The sequence below is a fragment of the Zeugodacus cucurbitae genome, chromosome 4 (genome assembly GCF_028554725.1).
Source record: "Zeugodacus cucurbitae isolate PBARC_wt_2022May chromosome 4, idZeuCucr1.2, whole genome shotgun sequence".
Classification (NCBI taxonomy): Eukaryota; Metazoa; Arthropoda; class Insecta; order Diptera; family Tephritidae; genus Zeugodacus; species Zeugodacus cucurbitae.
Window position 1 is genome coordinate 24,365,171 of NC_071669.1, and position 23,670 is coordinate 24,388,840.

A 23,670-nucleotide genomic window follows, 5' to 3' on the forward strand; every position below is an offset into this window, starting at 1 on the left:
AACAAAATATAACATTTGTTGGAAAATTAATTTTAACAGTTTGCGAATAGGAACTACCTTCGCGTCAATATACACATCGATAATAAAAGTTTTTATATTTATTATATTTTGTATCTTATATAGCGGGTTAATAATAGTCTTATAAGATATGGAAAGCAACTAACTAACATCTGTTTATTTTAAGATTTTGCTTTGCAGGCTGTCATTTAAAAATAACAAATAAAGAATCTTCTCAGTTAGGTTACACTCTAGTTAAGATATATATGTATATATTAAATGAATAGCGTACATATTTTCCAATCGTTTATTCTCTTTCAACTTTAGCCTCATCCTGTTCATAATACAAACGAAGAAATTTATCATTTGATGGAGCTTCAAATCAAATAATTGTTTATTCTGTAATCATATATGACACTACCTACAAGTAAGAAAATACCTGAATATACATAAACAACTTTAGTGATGACTTAAATTTACAAATGATAGTAAGTGAGGACAGAAAGTTTTATACAGATCAATTTGAATTAATATTTTTAAAATTTTAAAGTATTTGCATGTTCTGTTAGCAAAACTGTTCATATGACTTTTTGAGGAAGATTTTCATTAAGAGTTGCTTCAGAATGTCTTTTAAGGGTATATCTTTCACACTTCAAAAATATAGGTACATGCATATATTTGTAACAGGAATTGGTATATGTTATATGTACAAAAATATCATTAGTTAATACATATGTACATATATGTATATTGACTGAAGAATATGTTACCTGAAAGATGTAAAATCAATACAGATAATATTATGAATATCTCTTATAAATAAAATTGTAATCCAGTACGAAGGCGGCCTGGAGCTTTGAAACTCTACGTCCAAACGCAATTGCATATCAAAAAATTGTAAACAAAAGTACACCTTCACCATAAAATGATATGAGAAAAAACAGTTTTCAAAGATAGTTGGAAACGCGTTGCCAGCTGCCTCCGGCGTTTCTTTTTAAGCCGTTTATTAACAATTTACTTTACTTGACCGCTAATCCTTTGATCTCAAACGAAGCACATATGCAGGATAAGGATATAGCAGAAATGCAACTTTCTTGACTTCGTGCCCTGCTTAAGTGGACAAAGAAGCAAACCGAGGGCCAAACAAACGCGGCAGGGCAAGTGATCGGATGTGTGTTGCACACATGTTTTGTGTCTGTACACTGTCACATTTACTTGCTGAAACTTTCCACTTTTTCAACCAACTAAAACGGATAATATTGAGGAAGGATCGGAAAAAAGGAATGCAGTGAAACTTTTGCCGCATTGCAAGCCACAGCAAATCTAAAGATCTATGACTTTCAGCAAATACACTCACACAAGCGCACACACTCGAGTGTGTGAACATTTAGTGCAAAGGATATTCATAGAGGATGGCGGCGCGACAAAGGAACCACTCAAGCGACGTGGAATTGAATCGAGGAAAGCTTGGCGTAAATACAGACATGACGCGCGGACGGGTGCTGGGGCGCAAGTGTTGTAAGTGTGTTGTAAGTGCATGACAGGCGACACATGCTGAGCTGAACTTTGTGAACTGCGTTGCAACTACAACAACTACGTGCAACAACTACTACGTGTGCTAACAATGAAAGTGACATTAGATATTGCAAAAGCAACAATGTTGTGAACTTCTGTAATGGATAAAACACAGCGAGAGAGAGAAGGCGAGCATGAGCGGGGAAAACCAAGTACTAAACACCAGCAAACACCGTGCCACAAACACACACACACAGCTAACTACAGTAGGTGTGGTTGAAGAGGACGAATAAAAATGCATTGACAACGGATGAATTGACTTTCAGTGGTTGGATATAAAACTTTATCCCAAAGCAACTAAAAGAAACATGAGTCAAAAAAGAAGCAAAAATTAATCGTTCGAGAGTAATCAAAAAGTGCTGGAAACAACAACAGCTCTGCATTTGTTTGTGTGAAATAAATTAAGTAATCAAAATAGTAATGTGTTTTAAACAAGCAATTACTTGCGCTGATTAAACAAGTTAAGTGGGTACGGGTATTTTTCGTTGTCACATAAAGGGTGTTGTTTTGAGAGCTATAGTTTTTCTTAGAGGTATTAAACAAATTGCAGCAAACTTACAGTTTCATACTTATAGTCAAATCAGCTTCAGTAGTAGGCACATATTCGGCCGATGAGTACTTAAATGCTCAAAATTTGTATATTTAGACTGCGAAAAATCCTCAAAAGGCTCTCCTTACGCTTATTACATGCAAAACGATCCCCGACTAACTAGTTGCAGAAATTTGGTATAACATATTGCCCGTGAAACGATTACTTTATTGGGACGTTTTTTTTTTATTACAAAACCGTTTGATTACACTGACCGTTTGGGATAGTCGAGATAAGATGCAGCCACTCTGGTTATGTGCTCTAACTTAGTCCAAAATGTTCCATTCAATCTATTTTAAGTTTGTTATTTAAAATGAAAGTTTTATAACTCTGCAACACTTTCAGTTGAAAGCTCTCTATCAACTCTATAGTCAGACATCCATACTGCCATAAAGATATTTACTTTATTGTCGCGAGGAATGATTGGTTCAGTCAAATATAAATAAAACTTTGTTTTATAAAGTAAACAGCAAAATTAACATTAAGCTTTGAAGAAATCAAAAAAGTAAAAAACAAAACATTGATTTAAGTGATATTCGAAAGATTGCTGAATTTTTTGTCCGATACTGTCCCATGCCAATTACAAGTATCTTGAGAACTAAAATTAGAGAAATCATCTGTTTCGAAGTAATCATGAGATTCCAACGATTCTGTTGTTATTGTAGCGATATAAAACCTTCTTAGATTAGTTTTAAAGAATGCTGTTCCAGATATACTTGCTTCCGTTTTACAATGACCAGCATTCAGTTCGAACCTAAATCCGTTTAAGGATCTCTGGGCAGAGGGGTTCTGCTCCAGTTTTCCAAAACGAGGTATGTATATTAAGGTCCGTTCTTTATGATGTTTTATTATCACTTCCAATTTCAATTAGAGCTCTTCCAGGTTTGTATGTGCAGTATTTTCGCGTGAACTTTTCATTTCACTCTGTTGTCACTTCACGCATTGTCTTGACGCAAGATTTTTTATGTCATCTATACTACTACATTCATTCAAATATCTTGCCAGCTATATGGTAAATGCCACTCAAAGAATATCTTAAGGTCTTTAGATTGCTGCAATACTACAACAATAATTGACGAAGTTTATATTTTGAGCATCAATTACTTCAAGTTAAGACCGATAATTTTTAAAAGTATTATATGTAAGATATACAAGTTGCATGTAAAACTTCTTTCCTAATACAAATAAGATCATATTTGTATCAGTATGTATATATAATGATACGCCTGTCACTTTTAGCCGGCATATATCCCACATTTCCCAAGAAGAGAGGCAAAGAAAGGAAGTGTACATCCTGCTAACGCTGGCATTCTGCTGCATTTTATCTGTCCAAATAGTTAAATAAATAAATATGTGTATTATGTTTTTATACGCTGTCAAAATAGGATCCAGCAATAATGCCGGAAAATTGCATACCACAAGTACATGCAAGTGTGCATAATGGCGTCGAAAAAATGCAAAATGCCCGAACATATGCCAAAATTCACGTCGGAGCATATGCAAACAAGAAATAATGAAAATGAAATTTCATTTCAATTTTCGAGCTTGCATGAAGCTGCTTCCAAGCACTGAACCATGCATACACGCACTCAAGCAACCCGTTGCCGGCCACCCACTGCTGGCTCATCTCCACGCTTATTGTTTTCCTGTTTTCGTTTACTTTTCTATTCCCATGTGTTTTTAGGATTCCGTGTGGATTTTGCGAGTTTTCTACTTAAAGGATTTCATTTTACTGTTTGCTTACTGCAAAGTCGCAATTTACTTGTGGTTGCCGTTCGTTCGGTTGCTGCTTTCTTCTTCATATAAGCAGGATCAGTTTATTTTGGCAGAGGTGTAATAATTTCTTATAAATTATATTATTAGTGAAAATTGTATGCAAAATATGCTGTTAAAAATACATGCTGCTGTTCTAGTAGCAACTATTATCAGAAATTATGGACTACTTTACTCGCCTTTCACTTCAGGAAAGACAATATACTTAAAATGGTAAAAGTAAACGAATAAAATTTCGAAAAAATGCAGACTACCATTTTAAGTAGTTTCCAAAAGTTTTTGAGATTCATAAATTTTGAGTCAGAGTTTAACTGTAAATTACCTGTATTTTAAATATGTTGGCGTCATCAATTCGTAACAATTCGTAAAGTAAAATTGCGTTGGTTTTGCTTAAAATGTAGACCAACAGAAATCGAATTATTTAAAGTTATTAAACAGGCGCGCAATAATTTTAAGGAAATCGGCCGCGAACTTGAAACCCTTACTGAAAAATTTAGGCGTTATGAACTGACGTTTCAATCATTTAAATGTCTAAATGATCAAGACGACAATACTTAACCCTCATCAAAACGTAAACGTCCGTCTGATGAAGAACCTGCCACTTTGTCCGTAAGGAATATGTCACCTGTAAAAATAGACCTAATAAATCTCTCATCTCCTTGCCCTCAAGGAGAGAAGCCAACGTCATCAAAAGCGCATAATCCTGATAACCTTAAGTGGAATCCTGATAACCTTAAGCGGAAAACAACTCAGGATCCGCCTCCTATTAACTCTGAATCTGTACTATTCGCTGTCCACTCTTCAATTCCATCTGAAGAAGTTATGCGGACTTAATTGAATTTAAATGCATACGAATTTGCGTTAATAGTGGTTACACTTACTTAACGCTATCTTATATACCTCCTCAATCTGACTTATCTGTATATATGCAGCATGCTTCTTTAATAAAAAAATGTTTTTTCATTTGCTAATGATACTGATTCCATGATTGTTCTGGGCGATTTTAATCTACCGTATGTATCATGGAAATCCATTGATGATTACATTATACCAGTTTGCACTCGTTTAAACTTTAATGAGTTTTTGGAAGAAATGTCTGAGTTGGGTCTTAACCAAATTAGTTCGATTCCTAACAAATTCGGTAAATTCTTAGATTTGGTCTATGTTGATAATACTTCAATATTTTCTGTTGTCCGATCTGATCCTTTAGTTTTGCCTGAGGACTTTTATCATCCTGCTTTGGAAATTAATATCGAAATCAAATCCGATCTTGTTTTCAATAAACAGCACCACTGTTTTAGTTTCAACTTTGCGAAAGCTAATTTTAAAAAGATTAATCTGGAACTCTCTAAATTGACTTGGCCCGATTATAGTGGTAATATTGAATTTAATGTTTCACATTTTAATAAAACTATTTTTAATTTATGTAAACTAAAAAATAGAAAAGCTCGTGCTTTTAAACTTTATAAAAAAACTGGAATGCTTAGTGAATATTTAAAATATTCTAAGTTACGACGAGAGTTTGCGGTAGTTAACAAAAAATGTTATAAAAACTACATAAATAAAGTTAAAAATAACATTATTCGCAATCCAAAATCTTTTTATGGTTTCCTTAACTCCAAACGCAGGATATCCAATTTTCCGTCCGCGATGAAATATAATTCAACCATGTCATGTGACAATTATACTATTTGTAATATGTTTGCTGAATTCTTTAAGTCTAATTATTGTTCTAACTCCCCTACGAATGTGCCATATCAACATGTGTCTTGTCCGAGTACCGTTATTAATGCACCTATAATTTCTGAATTAGATGTCTTAAACCATCTAGATACTTTAAAAAGTTCGTTTAAATATGGCCCCGATATGATTCCCTCATGCTTCCTTAAAAATTGTGCAAAATATATTTATCTACCTTTAACCAAGCTTTTCAACTCATCTCTTAAACAAGGTATTTTTCCGTCATTGTGGAAAAACTTTTATAATACCTTTGCATAAAAGCGGTGTTAGATCATCCGTTGAGAACTATAGGGGGATAGCAAAAATGTCAGCTATACCCAAACTTTTTGAAGCTATTATCACTGACCAAATTACATTCTCGATTTCTCCATTGATTTCATTTTCTCAGCATGGATTCTGTAAAGGGAAATCTACAGCAACAAACTTGCTTGAATTCGTAAGCAATGTGTCAATGGGTTTTAGAGACAATAAGAATACCGATGTTATTTATACAGACTTTAGTAAAGCATTCGATAGAGTAAACCACTCTATTCTATTGCAAAAATTGGATTATCTTGGTTTTCAACCAAGACTTCTTAATTGGGTATCCTCATATCTTACTAACAGAAAACAACAAGTTATATTTAATAACACTTTATCCGATTCAATTATGGTCCCTTCAGGCGTTCCACAGGGTAGTCATCTCGGCCCGATTCTGTTCTTGTTGTTCATCAATGATATACCTTCAGTAATTAAGTTTTCAGAAATTTTATTATATGCGGATGATGTAAAACTTTTTAAATCATATACTTCTCATAACGAAAGGACTGAGTTACAATCGGACTTAAATAATTTAGTTACTTGGTGTCACATAAATGATATGCCACAGAATCTTAAAAAATGGAAAACGATGTGCTTTTCCTGTACATCTGTTGATCCTTCTCCCTACGTAATAAATAACTTCAGTTTAGAGCAAGTATCTAGCTTTGTTGATTTAGGAGTTACTATGGACCCTAAACTAAATTTTAATTCTCATGTAAATTCAATTGTTTTAAAAGCTAAAGGTGTTCTTAGCTTTGTTAAACGTTGGTCTAAAGAATTTAGTGATCCGTATATTACTAAAACTCTTTTTACAACATTGGTAAAACCTATACAAGGATTTTTTTGCCAGGGTCCAGATAGACTCTTATTGCTAAGACAATTAATGGAATGGATCTCTTGTGAACAACTGTGGGCAACTCTTGTAGCCAGGCTGACGATACGAATCTCAGTCATCCAATACATATATATCTACATATGGACAGCTCGTTTCCAGTCTGATTACAAACTAGGACGAGTGCGCTAGACCTTCCGAGATCATTAGTTTTCAACGATTCATAGGATCCACTTCGAGTGTTTTCACAAAGGAAGACTTGAGCGCATAATTACCGAGCCCAAATCGAATATTGCTGTTCTACTATCGAAATAAATGCTCACCTCTCTAAAGAAGGTCTTATCGGGAATGTATGAGAACAAAAGACATTATTGACCAAAAATAATTACTGAGAGAACATTTTTGCAAAGCAACATTGAGAATTAGTGATGAGCGATATTTCACTACCGGTGATTTTTTCACAGTGATTGAAAAAAATGCATATAGCAACTGCGATCAATTTTAGTAAATAGTAGTGATTTACAATCGCAATTGCAGTTCAGTAATTTGAGTTCGATCATAGTAGCTATAGAGAAGTTCAGTGCTTTTGTTCGATCACAGTACATACAGGAATTCAGTAATTCTAACTCTATCACTGTAATAGGCAATAGCAGTTCGAATAGTAGCAATCACTGTTCAGTGATCACAGTAGCAATTTTAGTTGTGATTTCGATAATTTTGGGTACGGTGATTTTAAAAGCAGTTAGTGGGGTACCCAAAATTTATTAATTAGTTAATTGTGATTACAGGTAAACTTTGGATATTTTTAAAATTAATAAAAATGTAAATTAGAAAAAACTAAAAAAAATGTGGAGTACAAATTCTCATAAATTCGTATTTAATAATTTTTGTGGCGATCGCAATAGCAATATAAAATCACAGTGATTCAAAAATAGTAATATCGCTCATCACTATTGAGAATGTTGTAAACCGGGGTTATCCCATTAACTAAATCAGATTTGTTTTTTGATAACTAAAGCAGCTAAAATTAAATAAGCAAAAACTCTTTCTGCGACTATCTAAAGATCAAATCGCTTATAAGTTTGATACAAGTATATGTATGTAAGTGTTCAAAGGATTCAAGCGCAAATGTGCCAAAATATAGACAATAAATCTTCTTCACACATAAACCAAATAGCAGAGAATGTACTACGATTAAAGAGACTGAGAGACAGGCCATGAGCGAACACAAATTACATACATTTCATATGCTTTGTTTGTGGCTGACAGTGGCGTTCCGCTGTAGGAAGGGCAGTGCAAAATAAATGACGGTAAAATACAAAAAACTATGGCCAAGACTTTCATCTTTCAAACGAAGATGATTTACACTAAAGTGTTGTAATGGCAACAAAAATAAGCGAAAAACGAAAAATCGGAGAAAATATGGATGTGAATGGAAGACAGCCAAAACATCGATTTATGGTAGCACGCTAAGCCGGGGTTATAAATGCATATGCCGGCATTGGTGAGGACTCAAACACACAGATACACTGCGTGTGGGTTTTCGGATGCTTGTCAACGCTTTATATCGAATCCCTGCCACTGTTACTTAGATTTGTATGCCTGAACATAATTTGATTTTCGCTTTCTCCCTTTACTGTCTTCTTCGTCCGCCTCGTCGCACTCTCGCTTGCCAGCGCGGAAATCGAAAGCCGAATGTAACATCATTTTTTATGTAGCAAGTGCTTGTCTTCTACTCTTTTTTCTTTGCTGTTTTGGGTTGCCACAACCGCAGTCAAGTCGCAGACAAAGCGCAAGGGTCGTTGGCGAAAGCCAAGGACTTACGCGACGCACCCCAATCGAGAAAAAATGGTGTGTCGAAGAAGAGGCGCTGAAAAAATGCGGAGGCAAATGAAAATGGTTACAATGTATCTACATCCTGAGATTGCCTACATTGAGGCGCTTAGCTGGAATGTTGGAAATTCCGAATCCGTTGTAAAGGCGCGTACTAAAGCCGAATTAAAGTAATAAATTAGTTTATTGTATAAAGCGTGGGCGCGAAAGTGATAGGCGTATGCCAGTGTGTGCAGTTCATTGTGTCAAATCCACATTTATGCGCATTAGCTGCTTACAGCGCCCAGAAGTATATATGAGGGAGCGCACAATTTAGGAGCTGCATGCACTCAGGCAACGCCACATATGTACCATTGCACACAAGCACCGTTAAATTTGCATGGTGGATCAGCAATTTTGGAAAGGTTGTGTGACATTTTTGCTTCTGTCTTCTTACATATTGAAATCTTCTTACATATACATATAACTGACTTTTAGGCATATAAACATATAGATTAATGTATATGTGCGCGTTTGCTCATTTTCAGCTTGACATTTGAACGTTCTTTCTCTGAATTTTTCGGGTTTTCTAACACTTTGTAGCATAATTATATGCTCTAGATTTATGTCTGATCTAAAAGTCTGCACAGAGTGTGTGGTTTGTTAGGATAATAGAAATTCTAATTGCGGTTTTTAAGCTTAAAATGATACATATTTTTAGGCGTTTTCAATATTTCAACATATATTTCGGCGCTTTAACATTTCTTTGAACTAAGGTAAACTTTCACCGTGGGTGTTTTGTTTAAATGTTTTGTTGTTTTGTGTTTCGATAAAAGTTAATAAAATGTTTATCTGATTTTATATAATAAGTGAAAGTAGTGAAAGAAGTAGAGATACAGAGATTCATGTATAAAATTCCATAAAGGGAAATAATAAGTATATACTAATTGATATTGATAATGTAAAAATTACTACAATTCCGGACCCAATGAGGCAGAACTTATTTATCAAAAAAGCTTAAAGAGTTTGTTCTTTAAAAATTAATATCAATTCATATGACGCCTTTCAAAGCAACAGAAAATCAACACAAATCGAATCTCTGATACGTACCACTTCATTTCTTATATTACAGACTATATAGTCGACTATATCAAAGCGGTTCTTCCCCCAAAACATACCTCATTCTTCTCGCAACTGGATCAATAAGCGATGAGCGAGTAGTAGAGAAAATATATTATAATTCATCACTTTTGTATACCTAAACACCGTATATTACAATTACATTAAAAATATCTATCGCCGAATTTGTTAGAAAAAGTCAATAAATTGAACGCTCCTTGGTTTTCATCTCAGTCTCTGACCATCTCGTTTACTCTCACCCTCGTACTTGTCCCCTACTATGCAAACGGTTTGTTAGTCATTTTTTATTTGTATTTGCATATTTGTGGTGTCGCGCCTTCGTTACTCGCCGATGTTTATCGACCATATTTTCACTGCTTTGCAGTAGCATAATTTTTGGCTTGACAGCTAATTTATTGAATATGTCTAAGAGATATTTGTGGCTGACGTCTGTCTTTGTTCGTTGCTTTCTTGCTCTTGAATAATCCGAAATTTCTTTTTGTCATTACTTCAGTTGTTCTTGCTGTTGTTGTGCTGATTGCTCTCGATAAGATATTGTAAAGTGGCAAGACTTGTCGGCTCAGCCTTTTTACATTAAGTATTTGAATTATTTGCGGTTTGTGGTTGAAATTTATAGCATACTTATAGGCTTATTGAGTAAATGTGTTCGAGACGCGTCGCCTAATAATTTTATGATTTTATGGAAATTAAGCTGCACTTCAAGTATTCAGCGTGTTGTGGCTTTATTGTGGCAAATTTAAAGTATTTTGTGGCATGAAAATTGTACAAAATTGAAAATCCACAACATTTTTGTCGGCATTCTTCGAAATTATTCAACTGTTTCAACATTTTAGGAATTCAAATATTTAAACCAGTTTAAATTTTTAAATATTTCCATGACATTTAAATGCAAAATATCGAAGGCTTACGGGCGGCGTTTTTATTTGCCAAACGCGCTAAAAATGCAAATTCGCATGACAGCCAAATATGCCAAACAAAAGTTCATTTGGATTGCTGTCAATCTCTGTGGATGTGTAAAATTTTTATACACGCATCGAGTTTAAAACATGTGGGAATGAATTTTCAGCTAAACACACACAGGCAAACAAACGCATTTATATGGAATATTATATGAAAACCAGCAGAGCAACTGCTCTGAAATTTATGCCACTGGGCGCATCAATAATAAATTCGCAATTCTATTCTATTTCGCTCGTATGTATATCTAACAGTATTTTGCGCAGAAGTTAGAATATGCATGAAAATAATTGTCGCCAGATCCAAAAGCGCATCATTCAGAATTGTATTTTTAGGTGACAGGTTGACGCTGTGCTCACTGCAGTTGTGCTGGAAATCGGAGAAGACTCTATGTGATTGGTCCCGGAATAAATTACATGCCATTTCTAGTATCCTAGGGCATGGGGCAGTTGTGTTGTTATAGTAACCGAATCACAAAGCAATTCCGCTTGAATTAAGAACATCTTTTGAAAATCATGACATAAAATCATATTGTTAAATATTATGCATATTTCTATACATATTTGATAGACATCAGAACAAGATAATGACTATTTAAAAACATTAATGAAATATTCGTTGAAAACCATTTTTTGCAACTTTGTTAGCTAAGTATTTTGGGTCGTTATCCTTTGAAATTTCCACCTAACAAGCAAGATTTTCTTAGCCAATGGCAACATAATATACTCCAGTATATCGAAGAATCTCTCCTTATTTAAAATTCCATCAAACCCGTGGAATAGACGATCACCACACCAGCAAAAACACCGCCATGGTAGAAGACTGCTATCCTCTGGTTATGTTTTGTACCAGCAACAGTTTTAAAATATTGGATATTCTTTCAGACACTATGTACATTACATTTTTTGGAAGATTGGACCCATTGTACGACACCTTGGGTTAAGGATGTTAATAGATCAGCGAAGGGCGAGAGTGCAGCTGATGCTTTTTCTAAGTAAAAGTATTGAAGAACAAGTAAGGAAGGACTAAGTTCGGTTGTGACCGAACATTTTATACTCTCGCAATTTATTTATTTAACTTTATTAATATAACAAACAATTTGACATACATATGGTATAAGGTCCATTTAAAGTTTGAAAACCCTAATATTAAGTATATGGGAGATAGATAAAGTTATGCCCCGATTTCACTCATTGTTGGCACGGGGACATATTATTAGAAGAAACTTATTCCCTCAAATTTTTTTCTGAGAGACTTAACTATAATTTCGGTAAAAAATTTGTTAGAAGTACTGAGGCCCTCATATTCGATATATAGGGTCTTGAAAACTTATGGACCGATTTCGACGAATTTTAGAAGGGCGATGTCACTATTTAAATACAGTATTTTTGCTGTTCCTATATCTTCACTAGTACTAACTTTATACATATATTGTAAAGTAAACTATTCAGACCGACTTTAGAGTTTTGGTATATGGGAAGTAGACGTGGTTGTGAACCGATTTTCACAACTTATCATTGGGAAGCTACGAAGATATTATGAACCAAATTTCATTGAAATCGGTCGAGTAGTTTCGGAGATATGGTTTTTGACCCATAAGTGGGCGGAACCACGCCCATTTATAATTTTGTATACCATTTTGAGTGTAGCACTTCTGTACCATCTTTATAATGAAATTTAAGGCTTCTGATGATTTTCCTTCTTTTCTTTCCTTTTATAGCATTTTAGTAGTTTTCAACAAAACCTTTGTATGGCAGGTGGCCGTGGTTATAATCCGATTTCCTCCAGTTTTGGACTATATAACGTAGTACCTAAAAGAAACGACTCCTTGAAAAATTAGTAGTTTACGAGATATGTACAAAAAACTTAGTAGGAGGCGAGGCTACGCCCTCGTTCCATTCCAGAATTATCTCGTAGCAACTTTGTTGCGAGAGTATAAAAACATTATCAACACTAAACTCAAAGTATGAGTTTGGAAATGGAGTAACAGAAGAAATTTAAAACTTTGGAGCGAAAGAATAACGATAGAAATGAAAATTGACAATTTTTATAAGCTTTTCGGGTGCATTTTTTAGACGGCCTTTCCACAATATCTTGAAGTCGAAGGAATTAGATGGCTTGCTCTCACTTCTGGAAATTCGATAGTTTGACTTAAACTGACCATTTTATAGCACAGATTGAGTTTTATTGTTAATATACATTATAAATCATTATTGTTTCTGAAAATTGTAAAAAGAGTTGGAAATATTAAAAACTTATAATTCCAGGAAATATATATCTCCGAACTAAAATTCAGTCTAACATATTGCAAATTGGAACATTTTTTAAACTCTGGAATTTAACTATGTGTGTACAAAATATTCAGTAATCTATTGTATTTAGATGATAACAACAACTATTTGCTTTGCGACTAAGCTTGCTGAAATAGTTCCAAAACCACTCACAGTATATTCTCTACAACAAATTTTAGATAAAAATCAACTAGAATTTATTATGCATCTTCACAAACAAATAATGCAAAAAGTGAATTTGGAGAATTTATAATTTAGAACTTGTTGCACACAGAATGCGTCGTTCAAAATTTGTTATGCCTGAGGGTGATAAGCTATAGCAGCGATAATATTATTTTGTGTTGGTTTAATATTTTGAGATGAGCGCGATTGGTTGAAGAATAATCGAAAAGAATATTTCATAGACAGATATGTGAGCTTATCGCATGATATAAACTTCCCATTCCGTAAATTTGTTTTTGAAAATCGATCATAATAATGTTGAAATTCCTTGCATATAATTTTTACTGATTGATTAATACATACGATATTTAATTTATTTATTTATTCAAAAACATTTGAATTGCTTATAGTATTCCTAATTACTCACTCCGCAATCTACTACATATTTTATGTATAATATTGGTTTCCATTCGAATGCAGTGCTCCCTTATTTGTTTATCTCTGTTTATACATGCAACATGTATTTTAATTTCCAAACTTTGTTGCACATTGCAGAGTTGCCAAATGCACTATGCACATGCAAAATAGTTGAAATATTTAAAATATTTGATATTCATGTGCGGATATGATAAATTTGCTCTCTAGGGAATTCGTTTTTCGAAATTTTCACAGAGTTGCATATTTGGGGTGAAATATATTTTAATTTTCGCTGTCAAAAATTCAATAAGTTCTCGTGCTGGGGAACCAACATATTCACAAAAGCTCACACACGTGATTTTGAAATTTTTCCCATTCATCATTGACATGCTGCATTGTTGTTGGTGTGCGTTGTTGTTTTCAGAGTTGGTATTGCAGCGTTTTTGACACATTTTTTAAGCACTTGCTATATGAAAAACAAAACCGAAACACTTGTTGACAAAGTTGTGTATGAACAACAGTTTTGCATTCCAAACAAGTTTGTGGGTGTCTATAAATATTAAAAGTAAATATGAAACCGCTATGCACAGGTGAAGGATAGTGCATATAATATTTTTTTTTTTGATTTGAGGTGCACATGGAACTACTCGACCACTTTCAAAGAAATTCGGTTCATAATATTTGCTTGGTATTCCAATGCTACAGTTTGAAAACAGGCGAAATCGATAATCGCAACCACGCCTACTTCCCATATTCCATAATTTTAAAGTTATATTGGTAAATCTCTCAGATATATGTATATATTATTTATTTTTATATTTAGAAATTCATTAAATTTATTTACACATTAGCCGCTATTTAGTTCTTAAAAACGCAACCAGTGCAACACAAATACAAAACATTTGACTAATTTGCCTAAGAACCCCCTTTCAGTTTCATTTTTATGCGGGTGTTTTTCTCCTTTGCTGTTTTCCGATTTGCGCTGCGCTTACAGTTTTGACGCCCACAAGTTCTTAGTTCGTGCATACTTATTTGGTCTTGCCGGGAAAATTTGCCGCATGACTTGGGTTACACTGAGAAATGTTGTTTTTTTCTACATTTCCATTTTCCATCACATTCCACTTATTTAGGCAGCGTAGTGGCGGTACAATTTCCGCGGTCTGCGCTCAAGAGGGCTGAAAGCGGTTGAGTGTCGGTTGACTGTAGACTGCAGAAGGTGGCTCATATGGAGAGCTGTAACGCTTTAACCGCATACTTTTTGACGGTCTTTTTAACACAAAACCGCCGTCAAGACGTCGCCGGAGCGTGGAAACGTTGAAGAGAATGTGAAATGAGCGAAAGGGTGAAGAAAATACGAGTAGTTGCATGAAATGCTTAATGAAAATGTTGTATTTAAAGACCCACTATAAAAGAGAGTATAAATTTAATTTCGCACAATATTAGTAAATTTTTTAAATCAGCTGGATTACTACTTCCTCAAATGAAAAATATATATTTTTTTCGCATTACCTTCAAAACAGAATAATGTTTATCCGAAAACCATAATTGGTTATGAAACCCTTTAAAACTCAGTAGCTGTATCTGATGTCTAACTAGTGGTATAAGGTGTATTAAATGAGCTGATGCAATTCAAAGAAGATATGAAACGTTTTAAAGTCTTCATTAGATAGAGTGGTACTTTTGATTTCCTTATACGAAGAGCTACTTAGTTCATTCAAATCAACGACCTCACTAATTAAGATATAAATTTATAATTCATATTTAAAACAACTCGGGGTCGATTTCCATTATTTTTGTTTTAAAAAGAGAGATACCGATTACTAAAACAATCTTTATAAATAACAATATATTTCTTTTTCTACGTATTTTATATATAAAAAATAATGTTGGAAAATAGACCTCTAGGCAAATACATAATTGAATTGGCTATCGATATCGTTCTTGAGGATGCACAACATCCTGGAATGAATCTTGAAATCGATTTGGGTAAAATAAAATCGTTGGTCAACGCAGTCGTCGAATAAAAACTCGAGAGATTACTTAAAGATTAAATGATAAACCCGACCGTTCACAAGCACATGAAACGTCTAGGATATGGGTTTCTCATGTTCTTACAGAACGAAATTTGCTTCGTCAAATTATCGACAGTGATCTGCTTATCACTTCTTTGTGATCCATTTTTGTAGCGCGAAATTTACCAGTGACGTAAAGTGGGATCTTGGTATAAAAAAGTTAAACCTGCTCAAACTAATTCGAAGGCCGAACTTTATAGAGATCGCCGCATACACACCTGTTACGAATTGAACTCGATATCTTTGTTCTTATCTTCTCATTTACAATTTTTGACGAGAGAGTAATCGTGATTAGATGATATTCCTATAAGATGATTTGCATCCTTAATTTTAGTTCCAGTACTAGGTTTTTCAATTCTAACCAACAAGAGAGAGAGCTACAGTGGATCGGCAATTTAAGCTGCACGGTTTTCAGATGGATTGATAAACAATAAATTAAAATAATATTACAATTGTCTTCACTTTGGAAAATATATTCAAAATTCAATCAAAAACACAAAAAAGATCTTCTTGAAAAATCTCTTCTATTAATTTGCAATATCGCTCTCGACATCAGTCCTCATTTCGCCTCTTTATAAATTACTTCATAAGTATATAATTTTTTCACAACATTTCACTTCAATTACTTTTTAGTCAAACCAAAATCCTTTGAGTCTCACTAAAAAATTGTAAGCACTGACAAAAATAGAAGAGGGGAGTAGTGTAGAAAGCACTATAGAAAAGTTAATGAATTTGCATGAATGCATTTGTGAAAGGTAATTCGCAGCACCTTTTTATTCAAATTGCTTTAAATATATTTCCTTTCGCAATTTTGCTTTCTCCTGTGCACTTTTAGCTTTTTGCAAGCCGTGCCAAATGAGCAGGAGTTGCTGAATTAGCACATTTTGCTGGAATAGAAAGGATGAATATCTAAAAAGCGAGAAAATCCTATATATAGTATATACATACGTTTGTATAAAGTCAAACTGTGTGTAAAAAAAGTCGCAAAGCGGTTTTAGAAAGCAGTGCTTGCAGTATAAGCTTTTGAATAATAAATATGAAATAATATATTTATACACTTTGCATTCCTTTCAGGTAATTATTTTTAATGCTAAAAAAGGAGTACGAGTTGAATGAAGTTGCTTTTAACTTTTGTTTGTCTCCGTACAAAGTACATAAGAAGCATATTTAGTCAAGTGAATATGTATGTATAATAATAATATTATTATTTTTAGTTAGTTTATGTCTACAATTTTGTGAAAAGGGAACCTTATAATTTGATGACGAAAAAACCTGATTACGGAAATCTAAATCATTTATTCTTTATAGCAACACCAATTTAAATCAATTTCTATTAATCAAAACCATTAGATATGAATAAGGAATCGATAGTGTTCAAGATTTTTAATTTATTATAATGTCTCACTTTATACACTTGTCCTTCAGTTAGAGTTAAACTTTAACCTCATATAAGCAAAACTTTTATCTAATATTAGTTACATAGATCAATACTATGATAAAAAACTATTTCACATCTAAAGCTTGTGTAAATTCTATATGGCCAACTCGTCTAAAGTTAAACAAACCACACTTTTAGTATGATTATTAAAATAATCTCCAATATCTAGTTCTATGATCATTCAGCTTTAACGGTTTTGCAAGGTGATTACCTTCTTCAACTTGTATATGATGTGAATCCGACAGTCTAAAATATAACAGAAAAGGAGGAGAGAAATAGAGCCCTTCGCAAAAGACCATTCTGAATATTCGTGAAAATCTATCAGCCAATCATCAAATGCTATAAATCGAAATTCAGAATCAAACAATATTTTCTAATTTATATTTCTGATCTTCTATAATCGATACACAGTCATGCGAAGCGTCTACCTTAGTGTAGATGAAGTCAATGTCCATCTAGAAATGAGAGGGAATTATAAGGACACCACTAGTTCTACTGAAAAAATTTCAATATTGAAAAAAAAAATTAAACTGGGTTTCGTTCAATTGTGTTAATATTAGTTTCAAACTAGTTTAATATATTTTTTGCATATCCATGGTTATTAAAATAGGATCCATATCTTTTCAGCATAGAGTAAACTAGGTTTTGGGAGATAAAAACCGGAATCGGCGTTCCAAAATTCTGAAAAATTTCCAAAGCTCATCATTATTCATAGGAAACTTTCCATAGATTGTATTCCATAAATTTTCTACGGAATTTAGATCCAGGATTGCTGAGGCCACTCCACCACAAACCGCTATTTTCTACACTTAGTCGTGAGTTTTGGGGCGTTGTCTTAATGAATTATCCTCATGTATTTTTGGAGAATCACAATATAATCGGTTGCCTTTATAGTGCTCTGTAAGCTATGGCATGGCCTTGACCGTTATATGAAAATGATCTCCAAACCATAATTTTTCCGCCACCTTGTTTAACGGTCTTTATCGTGTACTTAGCGTTTTAAACAAAAGTTTTCGGCTTTCTTTTACGATTAATACCTCATTCAGAACTAAATAACCCTACATTTGTTTTGGCAGATTAGGGAATGTCTAAGCACGTGTCCTTAGTAAACATTAGCGTTTGTTAAACGTTCATTTTTGGTAACATAGGCATATTTCTTGGGCTTAGGGGCTTGAGATCTTCATTTGTAAGCACCATGCGGATAATGATGGATCAATATGAAAATGATATTGAATTTGTTTGAAAGAAATAAATTAATTATTCTTATAACAGCGAACTATACTTTTTCGAAGACAATGATATTTTGGTCTTCCTATCGCGAGTATTTGAAGTAGTAATTAGCGATATTTCACTACTGGTGATTTTTTCACTGTGATTGAAAAATCGCATATTGCAATTGCGATCAATATTTGTAAATAGCAGTGAATTACAATCCCAATGTCAGTTCAATAATTTCAGTAGCTATAGAGAAGTTCAGTGCTTGTATTCGATCACAGTACATACATATATGAGTTCAGTAATTCTAATTCCATCACAGTAGCAATATCAGTTCAGTTATTCTAATGCGAAGACTGTAGCAAATAGCAATCGCTGAAATCACAGTGATTTAAAAATAGAAATATCGCTCATCACTAATTTGAAGATATTCTTTAATTTCATGTTTTGTTTTGCTAAAGTTTAAAGCATTTAGTTTTAGGGGGAAGAGTTATAATATACTTCTTTGTGTTTGGCCGTGATGAGATCGGTAGCTGAAGCTTTGTTTTCAGGAAGCCATTACGGTACCTACACGCGGTACCTATCAATACTTGATCAGATATATCGTCATTTGACCTATATCTTTACTGGCTCAATATGTTGTCTCAAGTTAGACCTAGGATTGTCTCGAACTACTTGATGTAGAATATTTTAGTAAAACTCCGACCTATGCTTAATTGAAGCCTATAACTATTCGATTCATTTGTGGTTTTTGATGGTCGAGTACCTGAATTTCACCCAACTGCAGGTCGCCACACTCCTCTTAACCACCAGCCATTTTGAACACACTGTGACTGCACAAAGAAATAAAATATTGCATCCGCACAATATAAAATATGGTGGCATCTTTTTCGCACGTCAAGCTTTGGAAACCGTTAAATGCCCACAACTTAGCTAACCTAAATCTAGCGATTGCTAATACGTGCTTTACAACGCTCAACACGCCAAGCCACGCCGCAAAGCGACCGCCCACAAAAGCGACTGTGCGGAGTACGAGTGAAACCAAAATACCAGCAAAAGCCACTGAAGAGTGAAAATAAAATAAATATATTGCAAATTCCGCGCTCAAAAAGTGCCAACAAAAACAACAATTAACATGCATGTTGTGCACAGCGTTGCCATACTTGCTTAACAAAATATGAAGCGTAAAAGTGAAATATGCACGTTGTAAGTGAAGGGCGTCAACGTGCTGGTGGGGCAGGGGTGCCAACGCTAACGCGAGCAAAAGCAAAAATGACAAAAATGTTAAATTCAAAGAAAAATATGATATAAAATATTTTCTTGCCAAAAATCCAGCTCACTGCCACAACAATAACCGACCGACCGAGAGCGTTGCTGCTGGCCGCAACAATAAAAACTGGGATTATAAAAGTCAACAAGGTGGCAAGTGGGCAGCGGGCAGTGGCCGGTGGGCGCTGGTGGGCAAGAGCGACGTAAATGCAGGCGAAAATTGCTGTGATGGACGCAAAATTACAACAAAAAACGCAAAAAGAATTATGTGGTAGGTACTGCCGATATTTGTTGTAGTACGCCCAGCTGTTGGCTAGTTGAAAAACATCAGAAAGTTAAAAGCGCATATTTAGTAAAATGAACAATGCAGCAGCTGAAGCCCTGCCCCAGACAAGCATACGCTCGCCCGCTTGCCTCCACTACTGACACGTTGAGTATGTATGTGTGTGTGTATGACTGTGACATTTTTTCGCGCCTTTGTCGACGCTGCTCTTTCGTTTCCAATGAATATTTATGTTTGACACTACAACAGTGCCGTTAAGCCCAACCACAGCCAGATATGGGTTAAACCTATATATATATATATATATACATATATGGATGTATAGAGAAATATACACGCGAATATGAAAATGCATAACAATAAAGTAAAATTCGGTTAATACCAAATATGATAATAAAATATGGCAAGGAAGTGGCTTCGGAAATGAATAAGCTCAGCGCAATGAGAGGAACACAAATATTTTTCATCTATGTAAAATGCGATCAACTGAAGCTTTCCCTTTAGTTTACTACACCCAATTTACATTTTTATAAAATATATATTAAATTTATTTTTTAAATAATTTCGAGGAAGAGTTTGCTGTAGATAATTTGAACGAGATGTTTCGAACTCTAACATAGTATCTTTCATATTTTATTATGAACAACCTTATTATAAACGTTTCCTTCTATCTGAGCTAATTCGATAGTAGTCATCTTTACGTTTATTTTGATTTCCAGTGAGCTAGCTAAGTCTGGTGATGACTTGATATGGTTGTAGAACTAGTTCCGTCTTCAGGCTTTTCCATACTAAATCAATACTTTGCTCCACACATTTATTGTAGCAGAAAAAGCTAAAACTAAACGAGGCTTCCAAAAAAAAGTTGGACGAACTACCACAAAATCGATTATCTGAATATCGGTTATCTGGAACGGTAAAAATTTCTTTATTTAAAATATCTGTATCTGAGGCTTCTTTCGATGTGATGTGTTCAAATTCTAAGTGCTTATTTCTTACTTCTGGAAATAATGTGAGAATTACTGTAAAAAGCTGCAAATCTAAAGTAATGAAGTGGGTCGATTACTTTCATTCTCGAGATATCATCAAATTTATATGGCATAAAAAGGCGTTATTTGCACTGCAAATTCAATTTTGAGCGGTTTTGGCCCGCAGTGGAGCGTAAAAGGTCCTTCGAACTGCTTTCTCTCGATAGGCACGCATTCGTTGAGAATAGGGAACCTGGCAAATGCGAGTTGCCTAAGCTACTTGGAGGAAGGCGAGGTGGAATCATCTAAGTATTTCCTCCTTCAATGTCCAGCTTTTTCCAGGCTAAAGCTGAAACACCTTCAAGGCTCACATTCGGGGAACCCAGCGAATCGGCTAGAATTGACATTAGCCGACTCAAGACTTTTGTAACAGAGTCCAACAGTTTTATCGAATCATAAGGGTCTTTTGATCCATTAGAAGTTTATTGGTGTCATAAAGTGCAGTACTCAAAACCTTCCAAGCGAGATCTTTCTGCATATGTAGAGATCTGCTAAATAACCTAACCTAATCTTAACTGGTTCTTAATAATTTTATATATGCAAGTACTTTCGACGAAAAAGAATTTAACGGTATGCCAACACAGTCTAATATTCATATACATACATATGCATAAAAGGATGACAAAGCGTGGTCATTTAAATAAAAATTAAGTCAAATGGTGAAACTGAAATTAATTATTTTTCACTTAAATTTGTTTCGTGAAACCGGCTGTAAGAACTGTTAATTTAATATAGTGCTCCATTTTAAGATACTTTCCTTATAAATCACCCTTCTCTAGATTTCGACTGTAGTAGGATCAAAATTTTTCAATATCTCGATACAATACCAAATTAATGAAGACTTTGTGTGATGAATAATGCGTTATTTATTTCGGCATACGTTCAGCGATTCTATTTTTATATATTAAATTAAAAATGTACCTTTATATATTTAAACCAGTTAGAAATGTCGTTGCTATAGCAGCATAAAACATTTCCCAAATAATTTTTGTCCAGATGACAGTTCTTGGCTGGGTACAGATCCAAGTCCATTCAGATTACCCATACCCGACTGTTGTTTAAAATGTGCATTTACTGCAAAAGCAGTGTTTCATTGTCTCTATATCAGATAACGAAAATTGCATAGTGTTTTAAATCACTGAATTGAAATAAATAATGAATGGATTCGCATTCTAGTTAATGAACCCTTACTTAAAATCACTTTTGTCGTTAATAATTCACTATGGTACACATTCCGCACACATGAATGCATAAAAGCCAGGGGCGTAAACTTATTGCATGCGACAATGCGCACACACAAACGCACAGACATACATACATGTATGTATATGCAGCAGTTGAGTGTCGTGGAGGGACAACACTGCGTATGAGTGATATATGCAGTTGGCTGTGACAAAATAGAAAGGGCTGGACAACTATTTGAATGCATGCAGGCAATGGAGCGGAGCAGAGTCAAAACATAGGAGACAACACACACTCGCACTCAATCAATTGTAGTTGCATTTATGTAGGAGCACTCACTATTTATGAAGACTGCACTGATTTGGCGTACAGTGGGTGTTGGAGCGCACAACTTGGCTCGGACACTGGCACTGGCACGTCGATGGGTGTTGGCAGCTGTTGTCAGTGCAACCGACAATTATACACCCACAACAATTTTGTTGCATTTTGCATGCCATATGCCGCTGCTGATTCATTCCGTGCGGGGGGTAGGTGATGCCTGTAGCCTTCGGCAGTGCTGTTTTGGTCACTCTAATAGCCGACAATTACAGTGCATTTTGTAAAACGAACCCCAACAAAAACGCACAAAAGCGATTGACGATAGTAACGCTGCTGGCGATACACAAATGTGCAGCAACAGCAACAATAACAAAAGCAGCAGTAGTTGCAGAGGTAGAGGCGACAGGGGCAGGCGGCAGCTGCTGTGACGATGATGGAGTGAACGGTGACGATGCCAATAACTATGGACATTGTTGATGATGGTGTCGATAAGCGCGCCACCAAGCACAAAGATGATCGCAGGTCATGCAAACTTCTGACTAACAACAACAATAACAACAACAACAAACAATTGCTCATATGTAAGTAAGCATTCGGCAAAGTGCACAGCCAAATTGACGGACAGAGAGCATCGCGTGTGACTTTTTTTGCGTTTTTGTGTTTTATTTGTCTCCAAAATGTGTGCTGGCGGACTGGGGTGTAGGGGTACGGTGGTCCGCTGTTGTTGTTGCAACATGCCAACGCGCAGAGCAGATGCCATCAATGAAATTCCGACAGTAAAAGCTACAAGTTGACGCTGCACGAAATACTGGCACTGGCACGCACATACACATACACAGACCCATCCAATCACACACACACCCACGAAAGCCGTTCGATGTTCACATATGTACATGACCAGCACTTTTACTGGCATTGTTGTTGTTGTTATTGTTGTTGTTTGCGTGTGGCATGCATGTTTAGCCAAGAGCCAATGTGGCGAAAGCATTTCTGCATTGACTGAGCGGGGTAAAAGAGTACCAGCGACGACTAACTGACCTCCATCACCTTGTGCTTTCTGGCAATCATTCTTCATTCCGCCTGCGCTGCTGCTGTTGCTTGTGCTGTTGTTGATGAAATTTATTTGCTTTTATTAATTGATCACCATTACATGCATGAGGGTGCAAGCACTTACTTGCTAGTTGTTGCTATTTCCGTTATTGTTTTTGTTCAATCGCTTTTTGTGTTTCATTTTAATGACTTTGCGGCATTCCTTCCATTCGTTGGCACTCGGGCACTCAGCT